This window comes from Chlorocebus sabaeus, chromosome 2, assembly GCF_047675955.1.
Source record: "Chlorocebus sabaeus isolate Y175 chromosome 2, mChlSab1.0.hap1, whole genome shotgun sequence".
Lineage (NCBI taxonomy): Eukaryota > Metazoa > Chordata > Mammalia > Primates > Cercopithecidae > Chlorocebus > Chlorocebus sabaeus.
In genome coordinates this window covers 79,193,698-79,206,098 of record NC_132905.1, presented here as the reverse complement: position 1 = coordinate 79,206,098, position 12,401 = coordinate 79,193,698, and the positions used below count along the sequence as shown (strand labels likewise).

Here is a 12,401-nt window from a genome sequence, read left to right as displayed (position 1 = left end):
AAGATTATTAGAAAAGACCTAATTATGTAAAGATAATTTGCTTATGGGTGTGAAAGATGCATTACTGTAAAGGTATCAATTCGCTGTTAATTGAGACATTAAATGCAATTTAAAAATTTTTACATGGTGTTTTCTTACAAAGAACATTGACAAACTGAACCTGAATGTTATAGAAAAGCAAAATAATATTACTCCCAAGACACTCCTGAGGAAGAATAAGCAGGGTGACTGTCATTCTAGTTATCAATCCATTATAAAAACTACACTGATTAAAATATTGTGTCATGGACATCATCATTTTAAAAAAGATCTATGATAGTTATTAGTGAACCCAGAAATTCAATATTACTTAGGTTATGTAAGAAGTAGAGTGTGTTTCAAAAGTCTAATTCTAACATTGGCACAATAAATTCATATTCCAATGTAGCAGTAAGGAGTTGATACCATCTTTCCGCTGCTGGAACAACGTCAGAGGATGCCTGCTAAAATGCAAATCTTAAATAAGGTCAAATGTCTCACCACATACCATCAAAATGTCAAGATTTTAATTGAAAGTCACTCATTATAGCAAGAATCTATAAGATCTCATGTTCAATAAAATGAGAAAATCAGCAGATACTAAAACTAAGATGACAGAAACATTTAAATGATCACAAAAGAAATTTAACACAGCTACTATTAAGTGTTTCAACAAGCAATTACAAATACATTTGAGACAAGTGGAAAGAAAAAGAAAGTATAACACAGAAATAGAAAGACACATGAAAAAACTTGGAAAATGTGGAAACTTTAAAACCGAAAAATTCAATAGACAAAATAAAAATATATGTAAGTGTGCTTTTATACTGAATATTGCAATATTAAAGAAAATCTAAATAGATAGCACCACGAAGTTTATACATTAGAAGGATTATGGTGAAGATGTAAATTCTCCCCAAATTGAGAGAAATGTTCATTGCAGTTCCTCTGAAAATCCTCGTAAGACTTTTCTAGACAAGCATATTCTAAAAGTTGTATTGTAAAAGTTATATAGAAATAAGAGGAAATAGGCCGGGCGCAGTGGCTCAAGCCTGTAATCCCAGCACTTTGGGAGGCCGGGACGGGTGGATCACGAGGTCAGGAGATCGAGACCATCCTGGCTAACACGGTGAAACCCCGTCTCTACTAAACAATACAAAAAACTAGCCAGGCGAGGTGGCCGCGCCTGTAGTCCCAGCTACTCGGGAGGCTGAGGCAGGAGAATGGCTTAAACCCGGGAGGCGGAGCTTGCAGTGAGCTGAGATCCATCCACTGCACTCCAGCCTGGGCGACAGAGCGAGACTCCGTCTCAAAAAAAAAAAAAAAAAAAAAAAAAAGAAGAGGAAATAAAAGTGGCTAAAGCAATACTTTAGATAATAAAATGGGTAGACACACTCTAGTCAATAAGAAAACTTAACTATATAGCTACTGTATTCATAACATTATGGTTTTGAGAGGTAGAGATACAACAAAGATAAACAAAACAGAATGGAGTACCCAGAAATAACTTCCAAACAAGGATAGCCAACTGAGTTTTCACAAAGGTACAAAACAATTCCTGGAGTAAGGATGGTACTTTTAACAAATGATGCTGAAGTCATTGGCTATTCATAAGGGAAATAAAAAAAAATCCTACATTAATATTAAATAAAAATCAACCATAGGCTTAAATATTAAATATGCCTTGGTTCAAGGGATGGAAAGTCACCAGTAAGGATGGCAATGCCACTGGAACCACGTTGCTTGAGGCTCTGGACTGCATCCTACCACAAACTTGTCCAACTGACAAGCCCTTGGTGATATCGGTACTTTTCCTGTTGGCCAAGTGGAGACTGGTGTTCTCAAACCTGGTATGGTGGTCACCTTTGTTACAATGTGGTCAGTGTTACAACTGAGGTAAAATCTGTTGAAATGCACCATGAAGCTTTGAGTGAAGCTCTTCCTAGGGACAATGTGGGCCTCAATGCCAAGAACATGTCTGTCAAGGATGCTCGTCGTCGCAACGTTGCTGGTGACAGCAAAAATGACGCACCAATGGAAGCAGCTGGCTTCCCTGCTCTGGTGATTATCCTGAACCATCCAGGTCAAATCAGCGCTGGCTATGCCCCTGTACTGGATTGCCACATGGCTCATATTGCATGCAAGTTTGCTGAGCTGAAGGAAAAGATTGATATCTGTTCTGGTAAAAAGCTGGAAGATGGCCCTAAATTCTTGAAATCTGGTGATGCTGCCATCATTGAGATGCTTCCTGGCGAGTGCATGTGTGTTGAGAGCTTCTCAGACTATCCACCTCTGGGTCACTTTGCTGTTCGTGATATGAGATAGACAGTTGCCGTGGGTGTCATCAAAGCATTGGACAAGAAGGCTGCTGGAGCTGGCAAGGTCACCAAGTCTGCACAGAAAGCTCAGAAGGATAAATGAATATTATACCTAATACTGCCACCCTGGTCTTAATCAGTGGTGGAAGAACGGCCTGAGAACTATTTGTTTCAATTGACCATTTAAGTTTAGTAGTAAAAGACGGGTTAATTATAAAAATGCATCGCAAAACTTTCAGAAGGAAAGGAGAATGTTTTGTGGACCACTTTGGTTTTCTTTTTGGGGTGTGGCAGTTTTAAATTATTAGTTTTTAAAATCAGTACTTTTTAATGGAAACAACATGACCAAAAATTTGTCACAGAATTTTGAGACCCATTAAAAAAGTTTAATGAGAAAAAATTTACTATTAGACTTTTAGGATATAACATAGGGAAAAACCTTTACAACCTACGATTTATAAAAAGTTTTATATATAACACCAGGAACAAGATCAGTTAATAAAAAGAGATAAATTGACTTCATCAAAATTAAAATTATTTTCTGTGTGCATTATTTTGTAAACAGAATGAAAAGACAAACTACAGACAGAGAGAAAGTATTATAAAAGCACATATCTGAAAAAGGGCTTATATCTGGAATACATAAAGAACTCTCAAAATGCAACAATAAAAAATCCAATTATAAAATGTCAAAAGATACATAGAGACAATTCACTGAAAACCACATTCTGATGATAAATAAGCACACCAAAAGATATCCAACATCACTAGCCATTAGGGATATGCAAATTAAGACTACAAAGTGATATTACTACACAACTATTAGAACAGCAAACATTTTTAAAATTTGAAGTGACAGTACTAAAAGTTGGTGAGGATACAAAGAAACTGAATCTCTCCTACACTGTTGGTAGAAATGTAAAATGGAACAGCCACTTTTAGAAGTAGCTTAAAAAGTGGTTTGGAAATTTTGTAAAAAAAAAAAAACTAAACATATGCTTATCATATGATCCAGCAATTACACTCCTAGCCATTTAAGCCAGGGAGCTGGAAATGTGTGTCTATGCAAATATCTCTACACAAATATTTATAGCACCTTTATTTATAACATCCCCAAACTGGAAACAACCAAAGTGCTCCCTTATGGACAAGTGGTTAAATAAACTTGGTACATCCAGATAATAGAGTATGATTTAGCAATAAATAGTAACAGAGGGCTGATGCAATCGGCAGCTTTAATGAATCTTGAGGCCGTCAGGCCGACTGAAAACAGCTAATCTTAAAAAGGTCACATAGTATGTGAAACTTTTTACATAACAATAAAAAGTGGCCAAATTATAGAAGAGAAAAAACAAATTAGTGGTTGCTGAAAGATAGAGTTAGGGACTATGAGAAGATGGCGAACGGCACTGTAAAGGAATAGCACGAGGGGGATATTTATGATAATGGAAGAGTTCTATGGCTTGATCGTGGTCATGCTGACACCAGCCTACACGTGTGATTGCACAACGTAGAGCTACACTCATACGTTGTACCAATGTTTGCTGATAGCCATGGTTGATTTTATTATTTTTTATACTTGAGATGCCATCGATACATTATTTTGTTTGCCTTCCAAGCAACAACATGGTCAAATAAACATTGTGGATACAATTTATAGAAATATAATTTAGGTTACTACTTTTACAATTCTATAGTTACCACTGCTATTGGACCAGAGGCCTAGTAAAAAAAAATAAATAAATAAGGTGAAGAATTATACAACTATGATATATGAAGAACCTTCTTACCTGGTAGGAGGTGGGCTGTTGATTGCTGACATAGTCTTCTACAAGTCTAATGTAACTTAAGACAGCAGCTCCTTCTCTGATTGAATATTCTTCGCTGTCTGAACTAATTCTGTTCAAATGTGGGCAGGTTTGTATAAGAATGGCAACAGAAATCCAGATAAAGTCACATGTTGTGTTTTAAGTGGTATGTCCTCCTTTGCACTGCTTTTTGGCTAATGAAGCTATAAACCAAATGAGAGTCACCTTGAAATATGTCTTCATCATCCTTGCCAGTTTTAACCTTTGGAATCTAGTCTATCTATCTACATGGAAAGATTTAGCTAAAGGTACAGTCTGGCTAAAAACATTCTGAGATGCGTATTTTCTGGGCAATTTTTTATTTAGGTGAAACTGACAATATAAAAATTAACCATGTCAAGTGAACAATTAAATGGCATTTAGTACCAATCAAATTAAACAATTAAATGGCCTTTTCTCTGTTGTAAAACTACCTCTTCTATCTGGTTTCAAAAAATCTTCATTATTACAAAATAAACCTTCATATTCATGAAATAGTTGCTTCCCCGCCTTCTCCAGCTCCTTTAAACCACCAATCTGCATTTTGTGCTGTTGTAAACATATCTGTAAATGTATTTGTTTGAATACCTGATTTTAATTTTGTGGGGATATATATGAAGGCTAGGAATTTGGGAGTTATTTAGTAATTTGGTGTTCAACATTTTGTTTCGTTTTAGAGAGGGGGTCTTGATCTGTCGCCCAGGCCAGAGCAAGCTCCACAGTGTAATCATAGCTCACTGCACTCTCAGACTTCTGGGCTCAAGTGATCCTCCCATTTCAGCCTTCCAAATAGCAGGGACTAAAGGCATGTGCCACCATGGCCAACTAATTTTTGTTTTTAATTATGTTTTGTAGAGACGAGGCTCTTGCTTTGTTGCCCAGGCTGGTCTCTAACTCCTGGGCTCAAGTGATCCTTCTGTCTGGGACTCCCAAAGTGTTGTAATTACAGGTGTAAGCCACCGCTCCCAGCTGTGTTTAACTTTTTGAGGACCAACTTTATCGGATAAAGGTGGCACCATTTTACATTCCCATCAGCAATGCATAAGATGTCCAACTGTTCCATATCCTCCCCAGACTATTATTCTGGGTGTTTTTTTGTTTGTCTCTGTTTTTTTTTTGTTGTTGTTGTTGTTTTTGATAGCTATCTTAGTGGGTTGAAGTGACACCTTACTTTAGTTCTGACTTACATTTCCCTAATGTCTAATGATGCTGAACATCTTTTTATGTGCTTGTTGGTCATTTGTACAGCTTCTTTGGAGAGACACTTATTCAAATTCTTTGCCTTTTTTTTTTTTTAAAATGGGCTTTTTGTGAGTTGTTATGAGTTCCATATATATGCTGAATACCTTATCAGATATAAGTTTTTCAAAAGTTTTTTCTATAATATAGCTTTTCTTTGTACTTTCTTGATTGTTTCCTTAAATGAACAACAGTTTTCAAATTTGATAAAGTCTAAATTATCTTTTTTGTTGTTGTTTTTGCTTTTGTTGTCTGAGTTCTAATTGTGAAATAACTGCTTTAAAGAAGTCTCTTCCTGCTTTCATGAAATAATTAAGAGTTCAATATATTTTAAGGTTCAATTTCATGTGAGCTTCTATAATTTTACAGGTAAAATTTTAGCTGCCTTTTTGTATCATAAACATGTCATGGTCCATTTTCAAATATAATATATCAAAGGTTTATGAGTGCAAATAAATTATTAATACAATTCTTATGCTCATTAAGTATGGTTACTTTGTACCTAGAATATTCTGGAATATTTCCCTTTAGACCATCAATCTGTGGTTTTGAGAATTAATTTAAAATATTTTCAAAAGCCTTTGAATCTGTAAAAGAAAACTTTTCAAATTGGAAGGTGCATGAGGTAGCTGAAAGATCGAGGAGCAGATGATCAGAATTCTTCATTCGAAGCATCTTTCAGTGATTTGCTATTTGACCTCAGGCAATTTACTTATTTACACTGAGTTATTTTTCTAAATCGATAACTGCTATTTGGAAATTATACCTAATTATCTTAAAGAGAGCTTTTTTCACAATAAGAAGACACATTAAAAAGTTTAAAAAGAGTAATAATTAGCATTGGTTAAATCAACGGAAGGTTTGCTGTCATTTGTTTGATGTTGAAACAGCACAAGATAAAAAGTGGGTATCAAAAACAAAGAAAAAAATTAATACTAATAATTTTGAGTTATCTTTTCAAATTTGGTTAATTCGAAAGGAAGAATTACAACGGTATCTTGATTATTTCGTTAATTTTACGAATGAGTTCAACTTGCTCCCATATCAGTTGCTATTTGTGGTCCTAGACAAAAGTGTGAAATATTATTTTGCAGGTGAAGAAAGGAGCACTTTAATGTGGTTCCATGACATTGTATTCTCATTGCTGAAAGCCTGCATGACAATTTGATGATGTTAAATTGTTACCTTCTTATTCTAGCTATTAACTTGAATTGATACTTGATCTCTTTATAAAGAAGAGAATAAAGTATAACTTTAAAATCTTATTTTGTTTTGAAATCTAACACACTCATTGAAATCTAACACACTCACACAACAGAACTAAATGGATTAATCAATGACATGCATTATTCAGCTATCAAACAATCACCAACAATCATCTCAAGGTAAGCTTAATAGGTCCTTGCAGTTACCTTTATAGTATTAGAAACATTTAGTAAAGAATATAAACTAGGTGACCCAAAACGCACTGTCTTTTTTGGTTTCGTTCTTCTGCAATAGATGGCTAATTCATTGTAATGTTATCTTATCATGGCAATAATTTTTTATGCATGCCCCTTAGTCATATTCCTGATACTATTTAAAATTAATACTTTTCTTTCTTGTCTATAGAATATTCAGTTTTTCATTGTTCACTTAAAATTTAATTTCGTTTTTCTCCAGAAGAACAGGAAATCTATTTTGGGAAAATAGATATTTCTTATTGCATTTGATTTAGCTTCAGCATTAAAGAATATGTTATAATCAAAGTGATTTCAAAGGCTAAGGAGGTGGTATGGAAAGTGCTCTGGAAAGTTTACTAGGAACAAATGTTCTCAATGAACTAAAGATGAAGAGGATGGATGATCCCATACTAGCACACTGTGGTAATTTATAATGGACTTTGGGAGCATTCTGACCCGCACATAAAAGAAAAAAATACAGCATTTTGTTCCCTACTTTTGTCATTCCTCAATGTTTTTTACAGAGAGAAAACACAAATCAAGGTTACCGAGTTTTATTGTATTAAAGATGTCTTTAAATTAATTTTTTAAAGCATCTTCACACACTTACCTATAAAACCATAGAAAAATAATAGGGTTAGATGGATAATGGGTAAATGAGATAATTATAAATTTTCTGTAATAATGAACCAATACTGCCATCTATCGCTTCCAACACAAGTCCATCACACATAAAATTAACATGCAATGAAATGAGGATATACGCCTTTGAGTCATTTTATATAGCTGATATACCACACATTTAATAGGCTAATGTTACACTTTAGAATGTATTAGGTTATATACAACAGATATTTTTTACATTACATTGATTATATTTATTATCTTTTAGGAGATAGTTTCCATTTATCAGAATTTATACCCTTTCTACAAAGTTTTATATCCTCTGCGCAAGGTGTGAATGTAGAGTCATACTAAGTGTCAGATGTTTGAATCCTGAGTAGAAACTATGGATGTTGCATGTAAATGGTATTCACCTAAAAAATTAAAACAATCTGCGGATGTGTAATTTATGCAACCATACTGAGAATTTCCATGCTCAGTTTTATACAAAACTTGCTGTAGGAAATAAAAGTGAAAAAAAAAGTCCAAAATCCTTCTGCCAAGAAGATATCCTTTCAGCAGTTCTCAAACTTGCAGTATTGTGCTGAGCTTCATTTTGCCTCATATTTTAGTCAACCAGAAGCAAGTGATTATTTGTAAAGTGAATCTGGCTTTCAGATATCTCGTTACCTGCCTGGACCCATTCATAATAAAGTCATAGATACAGGAAAATAATCGAATGACATCCTGAATATGTTAAAATAAACAACAACAAAAAGCAATGAAAACATCAATCTAGAATTCTATACCAGCAAAAACCTTCTTAAAAAAAAAAAAAAAAGTGATTTTGAGACATTTTTGAAAAACGTGGTGGCTCACACCTATAATCCCAGCACTTTGGAAGGTCAAGGCAAGAGGATCATTCGAGGTCAGGAGCACAAGACCAGCCTGGGCAACACTGGGAGACTGAATCTCTATAAACAATTTTTAAAAATAGCCAGGTGTGGTAATGCACACTTGTGGTCCTACTATTGGAGATGCTGAGGCAGGAGAATCACCTGAACCAAGGAGTTTGAGGCTGCAGTGAGCCATGATTGCATCACTGCACTCCAGCCTGGGTAACAGAGTAAGACCTCATCTCAAAGACAAGAAGAAAAACAAAAAGAAACACGTAGAAGATTTACTCTACAGGAAATATTAAGAAAGGAAAATGATCTAGATTGAAACATGTTACAGCAAGAAGGATGTGCATCTGAAAGAAAAATTTTAACAGATGACTGTTTAAGTGCCAATTGTAACTATACCATGTAGGAATTTTTCCATTGGTGTTATTATGGTGTAATTTATATCCAATACATTTCACCAGTTTTAGTTTACAGTTTCACGAGTTTTGGCAAATGAGTACAGTCAGATAATCGCCACAAAAATTAACATATACACCAATTCCATCATTGAAGAGATTTCTCTAAATGTCCTTTGTGACTGTAGCCAGCCTTTTCATTAACCCAGCATTCACTGTTTCAGGCCCCAATAATTTTACAGAGACCATATAAATAAAGTCACATGCTATAAAGGATTTGGGTATCACTTATTTCATGTGGCATAATGCATTTAAAATACATTTAAAATGCATTATGATGTTGTGTATATCAACAATTTGTACATTTTGTCATTTAGTAATATTCTGTTGTAAGCAAATACCATTTTTTTGTTTGTCTTTTTATTTATCAGTTGAGGTACATTTGTTTTGCTTCCAGTTTTGGTATATTAAAAATAAAGCTGGTATAAATATTCTTACATAGGTTTCTCAGTAAACTGAGTATTTTGTTTCACTTGGAGAGGTATCTAGGGTGGGATTACAGAGTCATATCGCGAGTGTATGCTTCATGCTCTAAGACTCCCAAATGACTTTCCAAAATAACTGTAACATTTTGCATATTCAGCAATAGTGCATGAGAATTTCTCAACTTTGTGTTCTTATCAACACTTCACATTGTCAGTTTTTTTGTTCAGATGTTTTAATAGGGGTCTTTTGATACATTTGTCCAGTTTTTCATTTGCGATACCTTATGATGAATGATGTTGAACATCTATTCTTGTGCTTATTTGCCATCTGTGTATCTTATCGGATGAAGTACTTGTTCAGATTTTTTTATTTTTTATTTTTTTTTTGAGACGGAGTCTGACACTGTCGCCCAGGCTGGAGTGCAATGCTGTGATCTCAGCTCACTGCAACCTCTGTCTTCCAGGTTCAAGCGATCCTCCTGCCTCAGCCTCCTGAGTAACTGGGACTACAGGCATGTGCTCCCAACCCTAGCTATTTTTTTGTATTTTTAGTAGAGATGGAGTTTCACTATGTTGGCCAGACTGGTCACAAACTCCTGACCTTGTGATCCACATGCCTTGGCCTACCAAAGTGCTGGGATAACAGGTGTGAGCCACTGCTCCAGGCCCAGATTTTTATCCATTTTTTAAACAGGTTGTTTGTTTTTACCTTGTTTGCAGTTTTTAGTTTTTGTTTTTTATTCTGGATACAGATCCTTTATATAATTTGCAAATACTTCCTCCCAAAATGTAACTTCCCCCTCCTTTCTCCTAACACTATACTTCAGATAGCAGAAGTTTTAAATTTTTATAAAGACCAATTTATCTATTATTTTATCTTAAAATATATGTTTTTGGTATCATGTCAAATAAATCATTGCTTATGTTAAGGTCCCAAAGACTTTCTTGTATGTTTAATTCTACAAGATTTTAAGTTGAAAAATATTTTCTTACATTAGATCTAAAATTGGTTTTAAGTTTTTTATAGGAAGTGAGGTATAAATGGGGTATACATGGAGTATAAAAAGAGGCTGTTATATATATGTATATATATTAAAATATATATTTAGGTACACAAATATAAAAACATTTGTGTGTATATAAGTTGTATATGAATATATAACTATATATACAAATATGTATAATCAATATATATTTATTATAGAATATGTTATATATGACTTATTGTATATGTTGTATATTTATATATAGCTATATATTTATATAACTTTTATAATATAGTTATATAACTTTTATGTAATTATATGTTATTTATATAGTTATATATAATTATATAAAAGTTATATAAATATGTAACTATTTGTATACATACAACATATGCAATATGTCAACTATAACATATATTCTATAATAAAAATATCCCTTTTTATAAATGATTGTCCAATAGTTCCAGCACAGTTTATTGATGTATTTTGTTTTTTATACTTAATTATTTTTGCGTATTTGTTGAAAATCACTGACTATATTTAGCATTTCTATTGCTTGACTATTCTCTTCTACAAATTTACATGTCCATAAATTCTTCAATATCATACTGTCTGGGTTACTGTAGTTTTGAAATCTGATAATGATTTGTCTTGAAGTCATAAAAGATAAGAAATCTAACTTTGTTCTCATTTATTGTCAAAATATGTTGGCTATTCTAATTCATCTGTATTTGTACCTGAAATTTAAAATCAGCTTCTCCAACACTAAAAATATCCTTCTAGTATTTTTTTTGTTGGTTTTGTAGTTGTGATGATTTTGTAGATGACATTGAGAATTGACATCTTAATAGTAATGATGTCTGCTAATCAATAAACTTGAAATATTTTGTTTTATAGTTTATAACATAGACATTGCACATATGTTGGAAGACTTACACCTAAAATGTTACGTGCTACTTAATTTTTCCATTTGTTCAAGCTTCTCCTCCTGAAAATGGTCTCTGTTTTTCTTTGTCTCTTTCTATGTTATTTGTCATAAAGAGGAGAACTATAAAACACAGACCTAAAACCCTTAGAAGCACATTGCTCAAGTTGGGCCTAGAGACTGGTGAGTTTTGGATTCACATCACACAGGTGTTGGTTTTGACAAACTGTGCCATGAGTCCCTGAGAAACAATAGTGGATGAAGTTCCTTGTCCTGTTGTATGCCTTGAGAGCCTGGATTTTGTGACTAAGTGAGAACACCCTCTCTTAGCCCCTGCCGGTAAGGCGGGTTATTGTCAGATTACATCATGTGGCCAGTCTAAAAGGACTGAGAATTCAAGACACACAGATTATTAAGACCCACTCTCTTTGCTCCAAATATGCCAAATTCTCAGGGGAGTTTGTCTTAATAAGAAGTCCCCTCCTTCTTGAGGGGATGAGGTGCTTTTGTCATCTCAACCTTTGCTGCCTGGTTAGTGCTGGGAAAGCCAGTCCCACAAGTGCCTGCCTGGTGTCTCAGGTTGATGGGCCTGGGACTGGCAGCAACTCCATGTGTCCACATACTCATGTGTTCACAATTTCATGAGGAGGTAGGAGACACCACTCAAAAACATCATCCTTAACAGCCCTTGGCAGCAAAGATCTTTTGCTATCGTAGCCTGTCTCTGGGAGTAAATTTTGGAGGGATAATTCAGGCGGCATCTTCTGCTGTCATTTTAAAAACATCAATTACATCCGTGATATTCCACACCTGGAAAGTTATCTTTGAGACTTTCTAGGAAGAAAGTTTTTTGCCTTGAGTCACCTATGCAATAAATAATTTGGCAGTATGTAAAAAGAAAACTTCTCAAAAAGCTCTTGTCTTAAACAGCTATCTTATTGATAACTATGAAAAGATACAAACTAAGTATAGCAACCAATCTCAGAGACTCCTTTAACAAGATTAAAAGGCAGAAATCAAATTTAAAACAAAATTATAATCCTATAAACCAGAAGACTTTTTGAATCTCTGGACCTCTAATATAAAACCGTCTTCTGAGTTCAGCTCCATTTCCTCAAACAATCTAAAAATTTAGTTTTATACTCAGAAAGAAAAACTGAAAATCCATCACCTGATATAAAAAAGGAAATTGAAGACAATGCAGTTGAACGAATGGGTCATTTTCTTGATATCATTCA

At 34.1% G+C, this 12,401-nt stretch overlaps 1 pseudogene; it reads left to right on the top strand.

The window, feature by feature from the left end:
• Positions 1 to 1,697: 1,697 nt before the first annotated feature.
• LOC103217975 (putative elongation factor 1-alpha-like 3) lies at positions 1,698 to 2,439 on the top strand (annotated as a pseudogene).
• The last annotated feature ends 9,962 nt before the right edge of the window (positions 2,440 to 12,401 follow it).